Source organism: Pinus tabuliformis, chromosome 9 (genome assembly GCF_031772625.1).
Source record: "Pinus tabuliformis cultivar Carrire ecotype Pingquan chromosome 9, CPIR1, whole genome shotgun sequence".
Taxonomy (NCBI): Eukaryota; Viridiplantae; Streptophyta; class Pinopsida; order Pinales; family Pinaceae; genus Pinus; species Pinus tabuliformis.
Window position 1 is genome coordinate 1,340,650,956 of NC_142307.1, and position 25,877 is coordinate 1,340,676,832.

The following is a 25,877-nucleotide window of genomic DNA, read 5'->3' on the forward strand; positions in this document are numbered from 1 at the left end:
ACCACTCACAAACAGATCATAGATCAATACACCAGTATTGTTGACGTGGTTAAAACTCTCAAAGAGCAGTCCACAGCCTGAGCAAACGCAACCACTTCAGGCAATTTATTAATAAAAGAATGAAAATTTACATAAGCTTCTCTCATGAACGGTTACCCTAAAAATGACCCTCCATGCTCTTTAAATAGAGATCATGGACCAATCGGGTGTTAAGCCACGGATCAAGTGTCGGTAATACCGAGGAGAGAATGAACCGTCAGATCACTACATATCGCGACCATCGGATTGTAAGTTACAAAAGTACATAGTAAAGAAACACACTTTACCTAACTCTACACTATACCAAGTTATACTTAACTATTTCCTATGTGTCGGAATATCCTAACAAGCACAAAGAAACTACTCTAGGTTGCTATGACCGGCTTAAAAACTTCAGAAATAATTCACAAACATGGTTGAAGAAATACTACCATGTATGAGTAGGGACTATCTTTTTGAGTTGGCAAAAAGGGGAATTTAGACTAGACATGTACTACTGACCCAACAAAGAAATACAAACCTTTCGCACCCACAACTGTGGTAGAGCACAAACAATGTATGTATCCACTTTAGCTCGATTCTTCCTCACCTATCCCATCCAACACAAAGAAAGACCAAAATATGGGAGGCGACAGGTGAAAAACCAATCTCTTCCCAATTCACACAAAATATTCTTTCAAATCACAATTCAAGCCATACAACATGCATAACCATACTACAAAGTGGAGAAAAACAAAGATTTACAAAATAGAAAAGGAAAGAAGAACCATGCTTACCTTACTAACCACCATTCAAATTGTAAATTTTTGAATTAGACCTAGTGAACCACCTCCTTTCCTTCTAAAATTTATTAAGCACTATCCTTGTTTTGGGTTCTCCCTCATGATTGTGGTGGCATCCCTTCTACAAAACCAACTTCATTTTCACGTTTTGATTCACATAAGCACGGTGTCCTTCATGTGGATGTAGGCCAAAAACATTGTACTAAAGCACTAGGATCACTCTCTTCTTCAACTGTGCTTGATATCGTCAAAGTCAAAGCATTTGGTCTCTGAAATTCAGGTACATGTCAAAGCATATATTTCGAGCCTACACATCATTTTATTTGTCATCTTAATGTGCACATGACTCCATTGGAAGTATTCCTATACTTGAAAGAGATTTTGTTTTTTCAAGTAGAGTAGGATAGAAAAAACAAATAAAAAAAATGAAAAAATAAGAGGAAAAAATAAAATCTCAGGTGAAAACCTCCATGAGGCAGTGAATGGGTTGGAAAAAAGAGAAAAATAAAAGATCCTAGGTGAAAACATCCTTTGAGGCACCTAGGTAGACTTACTAGTTGAAAACCTCATTGAGGCAGCTAGTAGGTCTAAAAGAAAAAAATGAAAAAAAAAAAATATTTTCTCCATGTATCTCTCTCTGATGAATGCAGGTGCTCTCCAACCTCTGCAAGCAACAAAAACAAGTTAGCTACCAAAAGAAAAGTTGATCAAAATCCTAGTCAAGGAAAGTCAAACTCGAGCTTTGTCCTCCTTTGCGCGGGTGCTCCAATGGGACCAAGGCCATTTCAATCCATCACCCTCATCCATTTCAAACATCCACCCATAATTTCCAATCATTTCCCATTCATTTTCCTCGCTGTCCTAAAATGCTACAGGAGGGTTCTATTTTGCTACAGGAGGCCAAAATAAAAAGAATAGAAAATTGCTTTTATCCTATCTTGAAAATCGTGCATCCATTGGCCGAGATGTTTCATGGGGAGATGAATATGGATGATGGTAACATGCTCAAGCAATTTCAACAAATTCAAGTGCACGCTTTTCGATAAATCGGTTGTCATCACCTACAACCATTTTTATTTTTTCTCGAGATTCGTGCATACGTTGGCCAAGATTTTTACAGGGAGATGCATAAGGATGTTGGAAACATGCTCACCAAATTTCAGGTCAATACAATCTATCATTCGAGGGATATGGATAAACCAATTCAGCTACAGGAAATTGACCTGAAATGCTACAAGAGGCAGATATGGTTGGAAAAAGGGGCCAAGGGCATGTATTCTCTAAGAAATGTTGGGAGAGGTCGACCTATATCACCTTCATCACTCATCCACTCCATCTAGCCAAGAATCATCTTCAAAATCCACTCTACCTTACATGAAAAAATCAGAAAAACTTTTGCCATCAACTTTTCCACCACATACACCACCTCTTGATGATTTTAACCCTCTCCTTATACCTCCTATGACTTTACATCAATCCCACATGTAGTAATGAAGTCTTGAAGAGGAATTAAATGACTGCTATGGGAAGAGGATTCCTCATGTAGCAGTGTGTAGAGTTACAACCAAACCCAACATCAATTCTTTTTTTCACCCATACAACAGAAGATATAGCCACCTTGAGCATCATGAAGCCATTTCTGAAGTTAAGAAGGGGCACACTCTCCTTAGGAACCATTCCATCCACTCCACTTGTATCAGATTGGACAATGGGAAGAAACCTGCACACACAACAGTTTTATTAGTCAAAGAATCACCAACCTATGAACACCTATGTAGAATCAAGCAAAGAAAGGAAATTAGTACCTCCAGAGGACCATGGATCGCATCAACTAAGAAGCAACATGCATGCCTCTCCAACAACCATAAGGTAGGTACAAGTATGCAATATCCTTCGCCTCTTCTCTTAAGCATATTATAATTAGAAATTTGTTGTCAATGCATGAGAGATGAGGTTTTATAAGCTAAGGAAGGGTCAACAGTCTCAACCACCCTCAACCAGTTAAGTGAAGATAACTCCCTCACTCATGCAACGTATAAAATCCAAATTAATAAGGGTGATGATTACGAGGAGTGGGGACAATGGTTAAAAGAGGAAATCAATGCAAAGGCCAAGTCACCAAAGGGAATAAAAGTACGAGCTCAAATTCACTTGCACAATTACTCATTCCCAAGAAACAGTTGGAGAAACTCATCAAGGTACAAAAGGATGAGATAGATGCTACTAGGGGCTACCTAGGTGTTAGGATATTCCGACACATAGGATATAGTTAAGTTCAACTTGGTCTAGTGTAGAGTTAGGTATAGAGTTAGGTAAAGTGTGTTTCTTTACCGTTGTACATTTTGTAACTTACAATCCGACGGTCACGATATGTAGTGATCCGACGGTTCATTCTCTCCTCGGTATTACCGACACTTGATCCGTGGCTTGACACCCGATTGGTCCATGAGTTCTATTTAAAGCGCATGGAGGGTCATTGTTCGGGTAATCCGTGCATGAGAGAAGCTTATGTAAATTTTCATTCTTTGATTAATAAATTGCCTGTAGTACCCACGTTGGGACAGGCCGTGGACTGTTTCCCTCTTTGAGGGTTTTAACCACGTCAAAAATACTGGTGTATTGATCTGTGATCTGGTTGTGAGCGGTGTCCTTTTGGTATTCTTTCTGAGGAACTTACCCTGTAAATTCCTACATGGTATCAGAGCTATTTGAGGGCCGCGTCCGTTGGTGATCCAAATCTGAAGCCGGTAGAACTGCATGCGGCTGTCGTTTCCTAGATCTGCTGTTTCTGACTGCTTTCGGGCCGAGAGGACTGCTCTGTTGCATTCGGAGCATCTGTTCCAGTGAGGAACCCCTTTCGTTTCACGCGAAAAGGTTTCTGGTAGCCCTAGCTGCGTCATTTTTCAGATCGGGAGGTATACAGTGTTTTTTGCAGTTTACTGTTATTTTCTCTCTGCTTATTTCGGTTTCGGTTTATTTAGCCTTTTTTTTAACCGAATCTATACCTTTCATTTCTGCGTATGCTCTTTGCCCTGCGACTCTGTGCGATTTGGGCAAATCAGAAACAGAAAGGAAGGACTTTTCTCATGCGTATGCTCTTTTCCCTGCACCTTAGTGTGATCTCGGAAAATCAGAAACATTGAGAAAAATATTTAGTTTTTCGGCTAAAGCTAACTTTGAGATTTTTTTTTTTTTTTAAATTTCTAGTTTTTTGGCTAAAGCTAACTTCGAGCCGCAAGGTTCGTTTTTCTTTGCATATTCGTGTTGGGTTTTGTGTTTTGTGTTTTGTAGGGAAAAAGAGCTTTCTCAAGGCAAGTACGCAAACCAAGGCCCCCCCCCCCCTCTCTCTCTCTCTCTCTCTAATTTTTTGTATAGATCAATTGGTTCAAAGCTATTTTAAGAGAGTAGAGGTCTTGGGTTCAAGTCTCCATTTTGTGGGGGCGGATTTTTTTCATTCCCGCACATTCGCGCACTTTGCCGGCAACGTCAACAATTTTTTTTCAAAAAGCCATAACTTCTTCATCCGGAAGCCTTTTTCAGAGCCGTTTTTTTTAAAACCGCCTATTTTTTCGAGATCTATCCATTGGAACACTTACTTTCAGCATCTTCAGCTTCAGTTTTTTTAAAAAATGGAAAGTCCATGCCAAGTCATTCTTGACAGCACTAACTACTTCCAATGGGTAGCCTACATGGAAGATTTACTTAGAAGTAAAGGTCTCTTCAGAATAGCCACAGACCAAGAGAAGAAACCAAAAGATGAAGACAAGGCTGCAAAATGGGAAAATAGACAAGATCAAGCACATGGTTTGATAGGGATGTCTATTTCTCCTGATCTTAGATTCCACATTGCAGAACTTGAAACTCCTCATGAAGCATTAGAAAAACTCGCTAAAGTTTTTGGGATTAAAAATGAAATTAGAGCCCATCAACTTGAAAATGAGTTGCTTACTTTGGATCCTAATAATTTTTCTTGCATTGAAGATTTCTTGTCCAAATTCAAGACCCTTAGATATCTCTTGGAAGGTGTTAAAGTTAAGAAAGAAGATGGTAACCTTATTTATTCCATCCTTACTAAGCTGGGACCAGCCTACTCTGTATTTGTTTCCACTTTCCATTCTACAAGGGAAGCTTTCATTTGTCAAGGAAAAGACTACAAGGCCCCTTCCTTTGACTCCTTTTGTGATTCCTTAATAAGAGAACAAGAAAAACTCTTACACCTTGGTCTTCTTAATCTTGGAAACTCTTCCATGAAAGCGTTAGCCGCCCAGCAGCAACCAAATTCAAAGAATCCTAAGAAGTCATATCCTCAAAAGAATGGTCCTAAACCAACTCAGCCTCAAAATGAAAGATCATTTCAGCAAAATGATAAGACCAATAAAAACAAATGGAAGAAGGCTGATAGACATTGTAACTTTTGTAATCGAGATGGCCACTTAGAATCTAAATGCTTTAAGAAGATGGAAGCCTTGGAAGCCGCAATGAAGAAACATAACATCCATGTGGAGCCTACTTCAACTTCAACTTTCGGAATGGCACTTTCTGCATGTCGTTGTCAATCATCTCAGTCTGGTTATGCATTAAATGTATCTTCTTCTTCTTCTCATTCTCATGAGTGGCTCATTGATTCTGGAGCCTCTTATCACATGGCCAAAAACCAAGCCATGTTTTCTTCTTTAAATGATTGTAACACCAAAAATATATATGTTGGTGATGATAGATCTCTTAATGTTGTAGGGACTGGAACTGTTCATCTAGACAATGGTCAGTTTAATGATGTATTATGTGTTCCAACCTTATCCTGCAACCTTCTATCTGTCTATCAGATAACTCATTCAGGTGAAGGTAAAATTGTTGAATTTTCACCTCATGATGTTGTAATCAAGGATCTAAAAGATCCTAAACAGATTCTAGCTACTGGTCTTGCTGATGATTCCACAAGGTTGTATAAGTTTCACAACTTTGGGTCATCAAATCTTCCCTCAGTATTTGTTGCTCATAATGATGAAGTGAGCAAACTTTGGCATGAGCGATTTGGTCACTTAAACTATCGCTCCCTTCAGCATCTATGTAAAGAAAATATGGTGACAGGTCTTCCTATGGTATCTTGCAGAGATGGTGTTTGTTCCGGATGTGTACTCGGAAAACATCATCGGGACAGTTTTGACAAACGTGCCTCTTGGCACGCCTCAGCCCCTTTACAGCTTATGCACAGTGATTTATGTGGTCCTCTTCCTGTTGCTTCATTCTCTGGCTGCAAGTACTTCTTAACTTTCATTGATGATTTCTCCAGACGCACTTGGGTATACTTCTTAAAACTCAAGAGCGAAGTATTTAACACATTTTTGGCCTTCAAAGCCTTTGTTGAAAAACAATCTGGACATCAAATTCTTAAGCTAAGAACTGATAATGGTGGAGAATATGTTAAAAACACATTCATCAACTTTTGCACCGAAAATGGAATTCAAATGCAACATACTGTTCCATACACTCCACAACAAAATGGTGTAGCTGAAAGGAAAAATCGCACCTTAAAGGAAATGGCTAATTGTATGCTGCAATCTAAAGGACTCAGTCTTAGTTTTTGGGCCGAAGCAATTAATTGTGCAAATTATATAATCAATCGCACTCCTACTAAGGTTTTAGAGAATATCACTCCAGAAGAAGCTTGGAGTTCCATTAAACCAGATGTAAGTCACTTTCGTGTGTTTGGAAGTGAAGCATGGGCCCATATTCCAGATGAAAAGCATAAAGCTTTAGAACCTAAGAGTGAGAAATGTACTTTTGTTGGATATTCTGAAGATGTAAAAGGTTATAGACTTATTCCATTTAAGTCCAAAAATGTTATCATTAGAAGAGATGTAAAATTTGATGAAAATAAATCGGCCTGCGAGCCTAGTCCGGCGGATGTGCCACCTCTTCCTATCTCTTCTACTTTTGAAAACATTTCTTCTTCAGATGATGAAAGCGAGGATGATAATCCTCCCCCACCTTCTCAGGATCCTCAACTTCCAAGATGGGTCCGTGCTACTCGGGATGCAGCAGGTGATCTTGCCGGTGATCCTACAGATCAGCGACGTACACGTTCTCAGTTTGAAAGAGCCTCTTCTTTACTGGCTCAAGCTCCAGTAAATCATGATCCTGACACTTTTGCAGAAGCTTCAGGCCATCCACATTGGGAAGCAGCTATGAATGAAGAATATCATTCATTGATGACAAATGATACATGGGATCTTGTTCCTCTACCAAAGGGACGCAAACTTGTTAGATGTAAATGGGTTTACAGAACCAAGTATGGACCCGATGGGAAAGTTGATAAACATAAAGCTCGTCTCGTTGCTAAGGGCTTTTCACAGGTTGAAGGCATTGACTACACTGAAACCTTCTCCCCTGTTGCCAAAATGAACTCTATCCGCCTTGTTCTTTCCCTTGCTGCCTCTTTAAAATGGGAAGTCCATCAGATGGATGTTAAATCTGCCTTCTTGCATGGGGAATTGCAGGAAGAAATCTATATGGAACAACCCATTGGCTTCATACAAACAGACTCCAGCCTTGTTTGTCGACTTAAGAAATCCCTTTATGGCCTCAAGCAAGCTCCTCGGGCTTGGTATGCCAAAATGGATAGCTTTCTTTTAGAATCTGGCTTTTCTAGGTGTCATTATGACAATACTGTCTACAACAAGAAAGTGGGCAACTCTCTTATCATCCTTGTTCTTTATGTTGATGATCTTATTCTTACTGGTAGTGATCCCAACCTTATAAACCATGTGAAGTCCAGCCTTAAAAAGAAATTTGAAATGACAGACTTAGGAGACTTACACTATTTTCTCGGTCTTCAAGTCTTGCAATCCAAGGAGGGTATTTTCCTTTCCCAGTCCAAGTATGCTTGTGATATTCTTCGTCATTTTCACATGGAAGACTGTAAGCCAGCCCCTTCTCCCTTTCAGTCTGGAGTCAAACTTTCAGTCTCTTGTACTTCTCCTGAAGTTGATGCTACCTTATACCGTCAACTTGTAGGAAAACTCTTGTATTTAACCCATACTCGTCCTGATCTTTCCTTTGCTGTTGGCCTTGTTGCTCGTTTTATGCAAAACCCCCGTGAAAGTCATTGGAAAGCAGCTAAAAGAATACTTCGTTATGTTCGAGGTACAATACAGTTTGGGATTCATTACAGTGCCAAAGCAGCTCCTCTGTTAGTTGGTTTCACTGATTCTGATTGGGCTGGTGACCCTGATGATCGGAAGTCTACTGCCGGTTATGTCTTCACTCTTGGTTCAGGACCTATTACATGGGCTTGTAAGAAACAGGCTGCCATTTCTCTTTCGTCAGCAGAAGCAGAGTATCGTGGTGCCGTGGAAGCTAGTAAGGAAGCCTTGTGGCTTCGTCAGATCCTATCAGAGTTTGGCTTTGAGCAGCAACATCCAACCACACTTTGGTGTGATAATCAAAGTGCCATTCAGCTATGCAAAGATCCAGTCCAGCATCAGCGCAGCAAACACATTGAACTACACATGCACTTCATCAGAAAGCTCATTCATGACCATGTTCTTGAAGTGCAATATTGTTCAACAGATGATCAGGTTGCAGACATCTTCACAAAGGCTCTCACAGAGGCGAAGTTCACTAAACTTCGATATATGCTTGGAGTTCAGGAAGTTGTCACTAAGGGGGGATAGGCTCTAATGCCTCCTTCCTTCTCCTATTGTGTCATATTTGTAAATCCTTCAATCCTATCCCAAGTTGTTCTTAAGGGAGGATGTTAGGATATTTCGACACATAGGATATAGTTAAGTTCAACTTGGTCTAGTGTAGAGTTAGGTATAGAGTTAGGTAAAGTGTGTTTCTTTACCGTTGTACATTTTGTAACTTACAATCCGACGGTCACGATATGTAGTGATCCGACGGTTCATTCTCTCCTCGGTATTACCGACACTTGATCCGTGGCTTGACACCCGATTGGTCCATGAGTTCTATTTAAAGCGCATGGAGGGTCATTGTTCGGGTAATCCGTGCATGAGAGAAGCTTATGTAAATTTTCATTCTTTGATTAATAAATTGCCTGTAGTACCCACGTTGGGACAGGCCGTGGACTGTTTCCCTCTTTGAGGGTTTTAACCATGTCAAAAATACTCGTGTATTGATCTGTGATCTGGTTGTGAGCGGTGTCCTTTTGGTATTCTTTCTGAGGAACTTACCCTGTAAATTCCTACACTAGGGTGCTACAAAAGAGATGCATATTTGATTTGCAGGTGCTATAGGATCGAGCATAACTTCTACAGGAGAAAAGAGGTTGCTAAAGGAGAAGACAGTGTGATGCAAAAAGCCTGATTTTGAACAAATTTACCCTGGATTTGAAGAGGTACATGTAATAGAATGGTAAGTACACATTTTTCTCTAACATCTGTGGACAAGAAACCTGCAAAACCTCTCATTCCTCTAACCAAAATTCTGATAACAGTTCGAGAATAAAAAAAATTGTCTAAGAATGTTTCTTTTGAGTTAAGCAAGGTAAGAAAGGAAATGGAATTGTTTTTTAGTTGAGTCTGAAGTTTTCCTTCCTCTAACCAGTATGGATAAAATTGTTATTTTACCCCTATAGCAGATTGGGAGTATTGGTTTGCCAAACCTTGGAAAATCACAGTGGCAAATCATGAGGGGAGTAGTTTCAATTGAAGAGAGTCCACAGACTCATCAAGGATGCTAATTATCACATATGTTTTGGATAATGTTCGAAAAATCATGTCATGGACAAACATTGTGGACATTAACATGGATACTTTTCTTAAGACACAAGCAAAAGCCTAATTAGAATTTGGAGACAAAGATGGATCTAGAGAAGAAGCAGAAGAGGATAGAGTAAGAGAAGATGCACCAAAAATTCTTCTGAGGTAGCTTAGGATGTTAAGGAGGCCACCAAGGCCATGAATGAGGCACCATTAGGTCATTAATTTGCTAAGAGGATGAGCAACACTTTCAGCAGAGGGTATGATGGGCCTCCAAATTAGACATTAATTAAGGCCCATCTGGCCATCCTTCAACACATTAAACCTATCTTTTTTGCATTAGATTACATATTTTTAGCTTTAATATGTTCATTAGGAAGGTTTAGAGATAATTGCATATGTGTGTGTTACACAGTGTTTTGTCCCACCTCTCGCACTTCCCTGTGACATACCCCGAAGTGCTCGAAACATGACCATCGTGCAGTTTCGGGGGTGAAATCTCGTCCCAATATGGAAGTATATAGAAGGTTCTCTAGTACTTTCGGGTACATCAGAGGCACTTTAGTATGATAAGTATATATGGATGCTCTCATCGAACGGTTCTGCATTAGACAAAGCTAACACGGACTTGTTCTCCTCGTACGTCGAGTATATATTGGGAGACCCCATTAGGTTGCTATCTTTTAGCCACAGGTAATCGAGTATGCCACCTTGTAAACATGATACACCAAACACATCATTCGGGGAGATTGGCCGCCATATGTTCAGTCCTCAATTTTAGCTAAGGTGTATATAGCGGTTCACGAATACTTGGTAAACCCTTTTGCCTAGACTACCCCTTTTTTATTTATTTTTGTTAAAGTTATAAAATCAATTAATTGACCGTGGAAAAACATCCTTTCTGTAGGAATACTCTTTAGTAGATCTTAGTTTAATACCAATAGTAACATTTCCCGAGTCTACCAACCAAGGAAACCCCCCTGACGGGAATCCTAGTCCTATTCCTTCTTTTGGAAATGTTGGTGCTCCCTATATGGCAACGTTGTCCCTTCCTGGATTGACCATTGGTTTGCTAGTTTAGTTATTTTCGACCTCAGTGATTCCGAGTGTCCAAATTGCTTTTCAACCGAGTTCTCCTCCACCTGAACAAAATCAACATCATGTTGATCCTAAAGTTGACCCCTCAACTTCTTCACCTCGTGAAAGTCTGGATTCTAGTAACTATGAAGCTAAGAAGAAGAAGAAGAGGATGAAGAAGAAGAAGAAAAATAAGAAAAGGGATAACCAAACAACTATTGTTATCGATGCAACTGATGTGGAAAATTCTTCCAACCATCCCTGGAAAGTAAAATTCCCTTGCATGTTATGTAAGGGTGACCACCTTCTTCGAAATTGTCCTAGTATTCCCAAGGTCTTAGAAGTGTGGTCCATAGGTTCACATCTATCTTTTTCATCATCCTCTGGGGTTCATTCTGGTGACAGTCCCTCAACTAGTAACAATAAAGTCCATGGGAGAAAGGGAAAAGTCAAATTTCCCTGTAAGTTGTGTGAAGGTAATCATCCCATTCACCTTTGTCCTCTTTTGGATGAAGCTTCCAAAGAGTTGGAAAAACTTACTGCTTCCCACCCTTGTCTTCTGGATGGTTATCGAAAGCTTTCCGCTGATCCTTCACTAGTTGATCCAGTGATTGATCAAAAGTCATCTTTGGTCAACCTCTCTCTCTCTGAAAGTGAGTCTCCTAAGTCCGTTCTCGACCAACCATTGGTTGAGAAACAGGTAGACTTGCCTCCACCTTCATTTAAGTGTACTTTTCCGGTAGAGAGTGAACCTCGTACTTCTCAGGTTATTCTGGTTTCTTCAATTTCGAATGAACTAGAGGGAAATCCTCTCATTCCCAAGGTGCATGAGAGTAGTTCTCTTATTCCCATAGAGAAAGAGGGTAGCTCTCTTATTCCTATGACACCCCCTCCAAGTAGTTTGGTCACTTCTTTTGATTGGAATTGACTAACAAGATATCATCTTCCATCTTATGTGCCTTTCCAGATTACAGTACAAACTTACCATATGGTCGCACCTAGCACAGTCATAGATGAGGGCACATCTATTAGCATCATATCCTCAACTACTTGGCAAGCTTTAGGTTCTCCTTAGATCTTCCCCGCCACCCAGAATCTGTTAGCTTTTAACATAGGAACCAGTAAACCATTAGGGATCCTTCCTAAGTTACCTATTACTTTGGGAGGGAACACTGTCTATATAGATGCAATGGTTGTCCAAGGCCCTTTAGATTTTAATCTAATCCTTGGCCGTGAATATGTTTACGTCATGGGAGCTCTTGTTTCTTCCCTCTTTAGAGTGATGTGTTTCCTGCATGAAGGAAGCATTGTGATCATTGGTCAACTTACATTCATTGGTCCTTAATCAACTCCCCATCAACCATCATCCCTAAATGGTTCTTATATGCAAGCGGTATCACCCTCTCCATAGGTTAATTACGTGGCCACCTATTCCATGCCCACATCTACTGATGATCTCGTAGGTGATGTACAGTACACCATGTACTGGAGGCATTGGAGCCCGATTTTTCATTTGTGTCCCTGGACATGTATTCCTTCCTGAGTGTTATTCTCCCATCTGATGAGAACCTCTTGGAAGCCATGGCCTATTTTAGTATGTGATAAAGGGTTTGGAGCAGAGTTCCTTGTCTTGTGCCAAGCTCGTTAAAAAATGAAACAAGGATTATGAGGATAGTTCTTTTACTATCTCAACCTCATTAAAAAAAGAAACAAGTCCCCATGAGCATGGTTCCTTTACTTGTGTCAAGATCGGTAAAAAATGAATCAAGCTTCCATGAGCATGGTTCTTGTCGTATGTCAAGCTCATTAAAAAATGACACAAATCCCCTTCCAATTAGAGTCTTTGATTAGATCTCGTAAAATCCTAGTCGCGTCTTTCACTTGATATCATAAGTGAACCTTCATTCAATCTACCTATTAGTAACTAGTAGTCTACTTAGGTGAATGAAATGAAGCTTAGGGGCCATGTACCTCGAATTGAGTCATTATGATGGCGGATGCAAACTCATCTCAAGAATAATTTATCTTTGTTTCAAGTTTGTGTAAAAATGAAACCAAATCCAAGCATAGTTTTTTCTCATGTTTCAAGCTTGTGTAAAAATGAAACCATTCCCACATTGCATCTCGTGATTGCCATTTTTATCAACTGATTTTTTCCAGATGAGCCTTGGTGTGTCCATTCCATCGCCACCATCTCTTTGGCTGATCATATGCTTTCACTTGGTTGTTTTACCCTTGCCTGAGGAACATCTGCGATGAGTGGTCTTATTAGCCAGCCTCTTGACCTATACATGTTTTGAGCAATTCCATTATCATCGGAACCAGTTGGTATCCTTTTTATACCACTCGTTGCTCCAGGAGGAGTCATCTTTCAGCTCTTTTATGACTATCAAAATATGAAAAGATTACCGAGTACTTGTCATTTCGAACTCGTTAAATTAAATGAATTGACGTCGTCTCAGTATACGTTTACCCCTTTTTCAGGTTGAGATTGACTATTTACGAAAAAGGTACACCTTGGTCGACATGCTCAAGAGGTTCTTTCGAATATTGTTTTCTACCTTTTCGGGTTCAAGGGACAAATGCGAAAAGGGACATGATGGAGTTTTCTGTTTCGTATCTTTTTCAAACTCTCTAAATATGAAAAAGATACCGAGTTATCCTTCTGTCGAGCTCATTAAAAATTTTACGATGAAAGGCTCGTCACCATGATGAGACCGAGTTCCTCCTTCCTATGACTCATAAAACTTACTAGGATGGATTCATTCGATAAATGAACTTATATGAGGAGCATATGCTATCCCCTTCAAGCTCGTGATAAAAAATAATTGGGGTACTTGCTAGAAATAGTGGGGAAAATGAAAGTGAAACATCCCTTGTATAGGCATCATGTCGCTCTTGAACATGACACTCATATGTTTCTTGTGACGGGTTTGTGATATCCTCGCTCAGTCACTTTTCCTTCTAGGTTTAGGTGATCCATTTTGCCTCTCATTTGAATTTTCCATTTCGTCATCATGACCCTTGGTCTTGTGTTGAGTCAAATGCTGCCACACTCCGGAGTCGTGTCGTCATTGTTAAAGAGAAGTCCTATCTACATTCTATTACCTATGCATTGTTTGACCCTTTGTTATAGTCTTGAATCCTATTCATATCATTCCACTTTATTCCTCATCTCGTTTCGATGATGTGGGAATCATCATGGCCTTCCTTCGATGAGTCACTTCCTGTTGACTTCAGCTCATTATCCAGGAAGATGACTTAGAGACTGCCTGTCAGTACCTTAGAGCTTGCATGCCTTAATGGCAAGTTCTTCACATTCGACGACAAGTTTTCATCATTGGCCTCCGTTTGGATGATTCCACTAGTGTATGACTTCAGCTTCATTTTCACATTCACGGATTTTACTGTCGTACCTTGAGAGCCATTGTCATTACTAGTGGTTTCTATCATACTCGTTAACGGTCCACATCATCGGTCGATAATCAGGTGGTTTTTTAGCATGTTCAACTTCGACACATTTATTCGCATGTTAGAATTCGTACATTGATCGAGTTGGGATGGAGTGCAAGACCCCGAGTCTTGTCTGATATGACTAAGGTTGCATGGACTTATGTATTATTCATGATTGTACACAAGTTTCTACTATACAGAGGGTTGTGACCATACCGTGGGACTTTACATTAATGATAATCCTTCTATGTCGGATGGTTGCACCCATACCATGGATCCTTTCACATAGTCCTTACTATCTGGATGGCCACGTCCATACCATGGATTCATGTTTTGATATCAGATATGTATATGTATATGCGTCCTTGATTTACAGGTCTCCTGACAGTGTTTGTCCTCGTCCTTGCAAAAGCTCGTAAAGCATCTCAGCCATCACTCCCTGTTCTACCTTCATGCTTTAGGGGGCATCTGTTACACAGTATTTTATCACACCTCCTGCACTTCCCTGTGACATACCCCGAAGTGCCCAAAACATGACCATCATGCAGTGTACTCATCTAGATATGCAGCTCAGATCCTCCCTAAAGCACTGATGGAGAAATGCCTTAAGCTTCTCCTGAAGAAAAGGGCTCTAAAAACCTAATTTGAGGATCATGGCTCCCCTGACATTGAAAAAAGTGGTGGTTGTTAGTTTCACTATACTAGCCCCACGATGCCAACGCGTTATTGGCTTGGATACCGACAATGATCCTTAAAAGGCAATTTTCCCGAAGAAGACAAGAAGCTTTGTGATCTAAAGGCTTCCAGAACGAAGAGCTGGAGGTTGTTCAACGTGGACGAGATCGATTTCTCTCAACTTGGCCCTTTGGTCTTATCCCTATGAGCTAAATCCTTGAGATGAGGGCATTCTCCTATTTTTGGAGAGATCCTAACTCCCTTTCCATACCTATATATTCATCCTCTCCCATTCCCAAATGGTTGGTATTTGGTTATTTGCACCCTTATGCTGAGATTGTACCTACATGCTACTCATTTGGCTTGGAGAAGGAGTGCTTGGAGAGATTGAGCTTGGACTTGGGAATTCACTCAAGGAGAGTTTATTGACATCAAGGCTTGGTTATATGCTTCCTCCTTTATTCTATTAATATATACAACTACTGGTTAATTTTCCATAAATGTGTATGTTAATGCATCATTTATCTTAATGCTCCTTGATCTCTTAAGTAGGTTACTTTCAATTATGCTATTTGTACTTGTATTCTTTGTTGTGCCTTGATATCTTGTGTAGGCATTCAAACGCTGTGAGCAGTAGGACCGAGCCCGTGGCACAAGCGATTCAAAGTCTTTAACAAAGGAGGAAATTATAGCATTAGAATGAGGTAGGCCATCTTCCTCTTCTCTTATTTTGATTGTAACTTAGGAAAGTGTCTAGTTGATTGTCACATACGTTGCTAGTCCCACTCATTGGGCTAGAGGGATCGTCTTTGTCCGCGGAGAGGATTTACTTAGACAACAATGTGCCTAACATTATTTATTTTTGTAGAATATTGTGAGAATATTGGACAGATTATGAATATTTGGAGGAGGAGATAATCTAGGGACTTGCTCCTTGCTACAGGAGGATCAATATTGGAGAATAAATGAACAATATATGATGAAATTATTGGACAAATTTTGGAGCTCCAATGATTGAGAAAATTTGGGAATGTGTTCCCTGTCATTTAATGCAGATTCCTAGTGTTGGGAACCAGATCCACTATTTAAAAGATTTTGGAGGGGAAAGTGTCCTCCTTTCAAGGAGAATGCTTCCTCATCATTTTAAATAAGTACAAATTTGAATTTTCCTCTAGAGGCATGTATTTCTTAGTCTTATTGTGGAGAAAACTTGTATTTTTGCAGCTCCACTTTCATTTCTAGCAGGGATGTACTTGGATTGATTCAAATAATGAATTTTGCTGCCATTTTTAGCTTTTAAAGTTTGGTCTCCTCCATAGGAATCTGAGTATCCTTAGGATTGGCCATCCCAAGAGCCTCAAAGCCCTTTTTTATAATTTTATTTTCTTCTTTTAACTTCTTATTCGCATGCATCTCTTATTCTTGTTTTTCATATTTCTGCATTCAGTATTGATGCTTCTTTTGTTGTAAGATTAGGTTAAATGATTGAAGTTATTTTGAAAGCTATTTACAGAGTCAAAAGCATGATTCATCCTTATAGAACTTTGAAAAGTCATTTTCATCATTGAGCTACTTGGATTGGTTTACTAGTTCACAAATCTAGAATTTCTGGAAGTCCCTTGTAGCAAAATAGTAGTAATTTTTGTTATTTTTTAGAACGTGTTAATGAGTTTCATTTGAGTTGATTCCACTTGGATTAGGTCATAAAAAAATTCAAGTTAATAAAAAAATTTACCCCAATCCATTTGAACTTGATTAGGTTAGGCATCTAATAGGTTAACTATCACACTAGTTCTTGAATTTCCAGTTTTTAGAGTAGTAATTTTTGTTATTTTTTAGCATGTGTTAACAGGGGTATTTTGGAGTGATTCCACTTAGAATGGAGACCTAAGATATCCTAATTAGTTAAAAAAAAAATTATATCCCATTTTCATTTTATTTACTTGGTAATTCAGTGAATTATCTCCTCTTGTAGCAATTTTATTTCGCACCTTGCAATTCTATTTCGCCTATAGCAACCTCCTATAACACATGTAAACTTGACTAGATTTGCTCCAAAATATTGGTTTTTGTCTCTTAGGCTTGAATCATAACCCATAGGATCTAAATCCATGATTGAGGAAGAATAAACACCAATTAGAACATGTCTTTTACATAGTATATTAGGCCTATTTATTTGAATTCATGCTCTTAAGATTTCCATTACAAATTGTTTTTCTTGCCTAGGATTAATTTCTTTTCAAGGTAACATTTACATTTCTGCAATTAGTTTAGGATTTTATTTCATGATATTCACTCCATTACATCATATCAATGAAAGAATGACACATTGTATGATGCACATATAGTGTCGACACCTCTTAAGTTTGTACGAACCCCGGGTTGATAATTTAAGTTGGTAGCCTTGGGAGTTGCAGCATTCATGTTGCAATACGAGGGCTCATCAACTAGAATATAAAAACAAAAAGTTATATATCATGCTCACCAACAACATATAACCTAATCATCAAGCTAACTATCATATAACAACAACACATTAACATATAACAGAATCATCATGTTATCTAACATAAAACAACAATAACCGTGCATACAACCGCAAGTTACTATCATTCATGACTATCTGACACATGTGCATATGACTACACTAATCAACTAGCATTTATCATACATGTAACCATAATAACAATAAATGACAAATATGTATATATCCCTAATGTATATAACAATCCATCAACTAACATACCTGCATGCCAAACATACAACACATGTATGACAATCTGCTCTTACTCCAAGGTCTAATTTCACAACCTCATTCTGATGATCTGCATCTCCTGCTCTATCTCAACCAACACATTAGCAACATACCAATACCAATATCACGATGATGACATAATTGCATACAACAACCTCACAATTCATGCCTGACCTACCATACATGCATAACCATAACCATGGCAATGCATGCATATACAACCATACACTCATGACGACACAGCCCATAACAACGTGATTAGCCTTCACATGGTGACATCACTACAACCATGATCAACACCATGCAAATGCAACAAGAAAATGGTACACAAAGATAAAGAACACATCACATATGAAACTGACATGAATGCATTGCCAACACACACCACCTATCTAGACTGAGGGGTGAACCATGCTCCGATACCAATCTTTGGTATCATATATCACCCAAAAATAACAGAAACCAGACATCACCCAAAGAGAATGAAACCGGCTCTATTACCACCATGTGGTATCAGATATGACCTAAAGAGAGTGCAACCCGCTCTGATACCACGATGTGGTATCAGATATGACCCAAAGAGAGCGCAACCTGCTCTGATACCACTATGTAACACCCTCCTCCCACACCAACCCAAGTAACCGACCAATCGGGGTAAACATGCGATGAGAATTTACTATGATATGATTCGACCTCCTAAGTCACCTTAAGGAAGTGGAACTGACGAAAACACACCATACAAGCCTTCCACACCAGCCATAGGAGTCGCAGGAACCATCCCAACCTCTCAGGTGACCAACCCCTGGGTCATACTAATTTTTTAGTCTAATTAACCCTCGGACTCTCCCATGATATAGGCATGCCCACGTTCATAGGGCTCTAGACACTCCCATAGCATGGTGTGCCAACATCTAGGGACTATTCTGCTCAGTGTTATGCCAACGTCCCCGGGATTGAGCCACTTTTTCAAGCCCAGATCCCAGGTCACTACCCATAATTCAGTGACACTTTAAGAATCCATGATTTACATAATAACAAGACTTACAAATCAAAAACTAACTCCAGGACTAGGCCTAGCCATCCTCAACTAGGATTGACATTTTGTCAAACACTTGGCAACAATGCAATCTATAGGAAATGAATACAAGAGGGAGCATAAATGACTGATAACTCATATGAGACTTGAAAAGAAGGATCACCACCCTCTCCCCTTAACTGTTTCGACATCAATTATGTCTTGCATCCAATATCCTTTCAGTTACAAGTAATTACATGAAATAACCATGACAATAACCAGTCATATAACCAACATTATGCCATGAAAATAACAATGAGATAACAACCATTAAAGCCACATATTAATAGGTACAAAGAAAGAGAACTTAGCTTTTATTAACCATAGGCAAAGTAGACCATGATCGGAACTTCCACGTACCACCTGACCGTAGACATGGTTGAACCAAATCTTTCTTTCGGTCAGTCACCCCTATGACATATTCCAAGCAGAATGTGGGATCTCATGGATAAACCATTCCAAAAACAACTAACGGAATCCAGAGGTTAAACCACCTCCACCCTCACTAAACCGTGATCTCACCAAAACCGGCACTGAGACCACAAAACCAAACCAAGCTATGAATGCCTCTGAACTCTATCATTATCCTTGAGGAATTTTATGCCTCCTTCACTCTTGGGATTTACCGCAATCCACACCAGATCACTAGGCCCTAAACTGAGACTCTACCCTCAGGCTTTACCGTGCATCCTGCCAAAATTGGTCAAGGAATTCTTAAGACTTTGGGATTTTCCTGAGACCACCTCCACCCCGGATTCTGAAACCATCCAGCAATTCCAAAGCTCAAAATCAAGAAAACAATCCCATCACACCATGGCTATCCAGAAAATGGCAAGGCTAGGCTGAAAACCATTGTCATAACCCGACAAAACCATGCCACTGACAGCAAAAGAACCATACACCAACATGCAAAGCCATGCATGCCATAACTAGCTAGGAAATCACACATGCAATATGTTACCTGAAAGTATTCCTGCTAAAGTTGTTTGATCCTGCTCTTCCTTGCTTGATCCTTTCTTTCCTTCCTTTCCTTTGCTTACTTTTCCCTTCCTTGCTCCAAAGCTAGAGTGCTCCAAGAAAACTCAAAGTGTCCAAGAGAGAGAGAGAGAGAGATCCACCAAAACTTGTCAAAATATTGCCAACTAATCCTTAGAAGTCTTTTTATCAATGAGGCCTCTATTTTCTTCTTTTTCCATTATTTTCCTTCAATTTCCTCCTCACATGCAACATGTGACATTTCCCCTTCATTTTCTTCTATTTTCTTTTGTTTTCATAAATAAATGTGCCAAAATACATTTTTGCCTTACCAAAGCCTTTTCCATTGCCTTTGCCAATTTCCTTAGCCATAATAAACTGAAATGAACACCCACACCAGGATGTCATGCCCAACATTCAACTTGGAATATGTGTCCCTTAACTGTGGTCTTATTTTGTCTTTATTAACTTTTATTACATGAACTTCTAACCAGGGGTTGTTACAAGTGGGTTTTGCCTTGGTCTTCGACCAATCCCGGTGTCTCTATGTGTGAATGTTTTTCTTCTATTTTTCCTTTATGTTCCGTTGCATTGATGATCATGATATTGTTCTTTCTATATAGTTGCATATGTTGCTGAATAATGATGTAAATATGAAGAATGTTATGATATTATGGGGTGAACTTGATGTGTTAATGAAGAAATGCAATTAACAAAGCAAAGAACAATATAGCCCTATGAAAAATTAACAATGTCAACTTAAATATCAATTAATATAATAGTAGTTAACTATTGTTTCACATCAACCACTATTTATGTGCATAAATTCACATTAATACGTTAGCTTTGGGGTATGCATTTGTCTTACTCATGTTAATCAAAATTATATATGTACTATATTATTTGAAAGTTTGTAACGATATAATTATAATTATGATAATTAAATCTATATACAATGACTCATAAAATTTAGATAATACCACTTACAAAGACATTGCCCAAATTCTAAGATCTAAAGTGTCTTCCATGTTGATATGGCTTCATGTTATGTTGATTTTTTTTTCCTTTCATTTACTTAAGTAAAAGTTTATGGTTTTAATTGAATTTCATTTCTCAATAAACATTATATCAAATACTTATTCTACTTGATTTTTTAAAAATTTTATCTTTTGTTTTACATCAATGCCTTTATTATTCTTTAAAATTAAGTTAGATATTTTTTTCGGATAGAAATTTTATTATATGGAAAAATTTGGGTATACAACAAGGATTATATTCCCGACCAGTCTTTCACATGGGAGACCTAACCATAAACAAAAAAAAGATTCTCCTTAAAGAGGACATAGATAGGTGGGAACCCATTGTTACAAAATTATTCAAGCTAAGGTTCTCACACAAGCCTAACCAGCCATAGACATAAGGAACAAAAAAAAGAAAAACAACCAACATATTCAGAACACTATGAAGCCATAGGGTCTGAGTCTGAGCCTAGCACCGAGATGGGTTATGTTGGGCTGTCTAGGGGTCTCTCTACTACCAAGGGAATGCCTAGGTGGTGCTCAACTCACCCCATCCTTTGAACCAGATGTGAAGGTGTTTATGCAGATGCTCCAATGATTGTAGAATGTGCATACATGATTTTTGGCGATCTAGGATCAAGCTCCCTAACATAAACTTCATTTTCTAGTACAAATCCACCATCTTCATGTACTGATTAAATAGGCTCCTCGTATGCCCTGTGTCCAGTATCCAGTATGTCCATTCCATCAACACCTCTTTGTTTGAGAGGGAGGTTCTATGGGATTAGGCCTCTCCTTTCACATAGGTGATTTTAGCCTAAATACGGTTTGGTATTAGTTCTCGATATCACAAAGCAAACCCTTCTATATGGTGGTGCATCTAAGTATTTCCTCGTTGGGTTTTCTCCTAATAATAGGTAGCCCATCATCTAACTCTAGCCTTTTGTTGTGGCATTACTATTCAATCTGCAATTTTTCTGATAGTGAACCACACCTTCACCCAATGCAATTTGTTGCAGAACTGCTTACCACTCCCCACTCAATGTGGTACCATGAACCAACACTAGTTGCACAAGGGAGCAACCCAAATGAGATGGTCAACTTTTTGACACAAGGGATTTGTCCCCCCAATTCCTTGCTTTCTCCTCAAAGTCTCCCTGCACCTGCACATTGATTTACAAGGGACCTCAAATTGGCGCCTGTTAAATATCCAAAGTAGCTTCTGAGAGATAAAAAAACCACTTTGATTTTCCTCTTGGGTTGCCACATCCCAAATGACAACACAAACTTCCCACCAAACCCAGGTTCAACAAACCCACCAAAAAGCTAACAAAACCATATCACAAACCCGTATAGACATAACAAAAACAGAGACTTTGATTGAGGATAGGGAAACTCACCAAAATTAACAATTGAAACTTCCCATCCCCAACAAGAATCCCAACGCCAGACCAAACTATAGGAGAGATATTCCCACAACCACCATATAATCCCAGAAGTAAAGTAACAGATAAAAAATATCCACTAGGAATTGAAAAGGAAACAATTATATATATATATATATATATATATATATATATATATATATATATATATATATATATATATATATATATATAAAGAAATAGAAGCTATCATTGAAACCACGATTCTTTAGCCACATAACAATTCCAAATCCAACATAAAAGTGAGTTAGGGGGAGAGGGAGATATCAGATGCCATAAGTGGTGCTGACATAGATTGCCCCGCCCAATGTTATATTGAGAATACTTATATATTTCCTAATTGGACTGTGGGAAATCAAAACACCTTCTTAATTTATTATGTGTCCATTGAGTCCTCTAGTGTTTGAGGTTGGCTATAGCCTTGAAAAGGAATGCAGAGTGCTTTTTTATTATTAATATTCATTCTCGACCGTCTCGTGAAACTCACAATTCCCTTTTACTTACCACCATGCGTGCTTTTAGCTGGACTACAACAATTCTTTCACTGTTTGGGTTTAACACTTCACCAGTTGTTTGTAGCCATGCAAAGATGGGAACCTCCCCATACTAACCCCCTTTTGGATGAATATGGCGCTCTACTCCCCCTTCTTCACTCTCTGCAAATCCCCGAGAGTACATCACCATGTTTAAGACCTCAACCAGCACAATCTCCACACACTTGAGCTCCTTAGCCAACTCGATCATCACCTCCCAACGTTGATTCATATGCTTTGTCAAATGCATGTTTAATGTGTCTTGTGCGTTATTTACTCTCATCGACAGTGAGATTTCACGTACCTTTATCCATTTCCTAGGTGGGGCGGTGGCATCCCATGCCCCTTTCATCCACATGTCACCCATCTAAAGAAAATTAAGTTACATATTAATATTAAAAAGTTAGATTAATATTTTTGTAAAAGATATAATAATTAGAAGATATAATTTTCAATGATCTCTCCCTCCACTTAGCTAAGTCCCAAGAAAGTTAAGTTTCAATGCAAATAGAAGTTTTATGTAGTAAAGGGTATTGCTTATGTTAAGGATTCCTTTTAGGGGAGGAAACCTATTATTCAAAAAAATCTATATACTTATTAGAGTTGTGTAATAAAGGGTATTGCTTATGTTAAGGATTCCTTTTAAGGGAGGAAACTTATTATTCAAACAAATCTATATGCTTATTAGGTATCTATACTTCCATTGTGACTATGACATATAGAATGAAAGGTATACATCGATCACTATAACTTTTATTTTAATCATTAATGAGTTTATGTAACCATAAATAATTAAATTGTGTAGAAACACATTATAAATTAAAAAGATTTAGATGTAGTTGGATGTATTTTTTAATATAAATATTTCTAACAATTGCCCTTAAAGATGCAAAGATACACCGAAGGTATGGAAGATTTGGGAAGATTTGTCTTTCATCATTGTTTTTGAAGTAGTAAGTTTGTCTTATGGTTATGCATACAACATCCTGAATGAATTATCACCAAAATATGTGAATTGTGTATGAAGTTGCAGCAGTTGTCCCAAATTTAAAGTTGGGAGTGCGGTACCCCAAAAATATGCCACTGCACATTTTAACCATGGCTATGTAGGCCCAACAAATAATATTGCTAATGCAATATCAACACCATAGCAGAAGTCTAAAAGCCATGCTAATCATGTAACTATTGGAAATCAGCTAAAACAACCATGTGATTGTGAGGACGTGAATAGGTTTGTTTACAGTGACTTGGCTCAATGTGATGGTTCCCCTGAAATGGTCCCTGTAGAGAGTGTTGTTGCCCTATCATCATTTGAGTCAATTCATAATTGTCTTTAGTTTTCCATGTAATTAGTAGCAGCCAATTTATCCGAGCTATGCCATGAATTCGACAATATTTAAGTTGATACTTACAATTTTCTTTAGATAAAAATAATAGTGAAAGTTTATGAAATTTTATTGCAAATGAGAAAGGATATTTAATGGTTTCCCTTTATAAATGCTATCCACACTTCCTTGTCTTTATTCTATCTAAAATGATTTTTGCCTTAGCATTAGTGCATCATTTATTTTTTCCATAAATAACAACAAGAGTTAAACTCCAAAGAGCCCATTATTTCATTATGTTCATGGAAAGATGCATCTAGGATTATCCTGTTCTTATGGCACATGTTAAATTTCCTATTTAGAAGGTTCAAAGAATTTATTAATGCTATATTGTCATTGTAATGGCCTATCAAAGTTATGCAAACATAAAATAGAGAGTTTTGTATGGACGCTTATGGTGGAAAACAACTATTAGTAAAATTGTCAGTGCTTTGTATGGATGCTTATGGTGGAAAACAATTATTCGTAAAATTGTCAGTGATTTTTTTTCACAACATTTTGCCAAAAAACTTTGCAGTCTCTCTTGGTATTGCAATGTCAATTTCTAAGTGTATAGTGTTCCATATTGTATTTCTCGAGTGTGATGAGTGCTTTGTATGGATGCTTATCATGGAAAACAATTATTCTTAAAATTGTCAGTGATTTTTTTTCACAACATTTTGCCCAAAAAACTTTGGGGTCTCTCTTGGTATTACAATGTCAATTTCTAATTGTATAGTGTTCCATATTGTATTTCTTGATGGCATGCATTGACTTTCCACACAATGACATTACTCTGCGTTGTGTTATTTGAGAATTTTTCCAAAAAATTAAATATTTAAAATATGGGAATCATTTCAAGATTAGAAAAAAGTAAGTGTGTTAAGGAACAATTTTAATAAAACCCTTCATATAACCAAATTTACTTGTTAAAATTATTTGATTGGTTGGTAAAGAAAAATTATTATTAGTTTTTTTCTGAAAGAAATATAATCTTTATATAATATATATTTTATTTTAAATAATATAAAATATTTACTCTAAATTTTTTATTATTTATTTATTTAGGTGTTTAGCCACAACTCACTTTTTATAATATTTCTTTTCATAAATCCAACTATCGTAAATAAAAAATAGATAATCGATAGCTTAACTGACTCAAAAGACACACCTTCGATGTGATTAATATATGTATAATATTTTAGTATAAAAATTTATTTCCATGTATTTTATTAATTAAAATATTTTTTAATTAATAAAATTTCATACTATAATTTTAAATAAAATTATGATTTTTTATTATTTTAAATAAAAAATAAATTCAACACTTTCCAAACCTTTAAATACTCAAATTCTATATATTATACGACTCACTTACCATTATAAAACAGGCCAGTCCGACATCTACCCGCGTGCAAATTTCTTTAAATAATGAATTTTAATTTAACAATCTTTTATTTTTAAATCGTCATTCCTCATCTTTAACGCATTTCGTAATCTCACATCAATAATTAGAGATTGACAGCTTGAGTGAAATAGAAGGCACTTAACGTGAAGTGCAAGAAAGAAGATGCTCCACTCTTCAACGCCTCTTTCTCAACAGCCCCACGTCCCTCGCAGCTTCTCCCACCGACACCAATAATAGATATTCCAGAACGAACGGTTTGGAACGACTACACGTGTCCCCTTACGAACGCACCATCTTCCCCTCGCTGCCATTTAAATATGGCGACACGCCTCTTCTTCTTCATTGTGTTTTTCAGTTTTGGATCATTTTCTCAACGCTACTACTGTAATCATTTCCGTTTGATTATCTTCAGGTATCAATTTTCTCTATCTTTTTAGGCTTTCATGCCGTCGATTATTCTTCTTTTCTTTGATCTTGGTTTCGAATCCTTTACCTGTTATCTTTCCCTTTTTCTTCTAGATTTTAGGCATATAGACGTTGTCAGGTCATGCCCTGTA

The 25,877-nt window shown here is 38.0% G+C and overlaps 1 protein-coding gene across 2 annotated transcripts in view; it reads left to right on the forward strand.

Annotated features, from left to right (window-relative positions):
- LOC149153476 (polyubiquitin-like) overlaps positions 1 to 25,877 on the forward strand; it is a 68,128-nt gene that overhangs the window by 40,938 nt on the left and 1,313 nt on the right. Inside the window, exon 1 of one of the 2 annotated variants that reach the window (XM_089441922.1) lies at positions 25,579 to 25,732. The exons of the other annotated variant lie outside the window; for it this stretch is intronic. The gene's annotated coding sequence lies outside the window, so the exon portion shown is untranslated. Of the gene's footprint in view, positions 1 to 25,578; positions 25,733 to 25,877 lie in introns of those variants that run through there. 2 annotated transcript variants of the gene reach the window in all.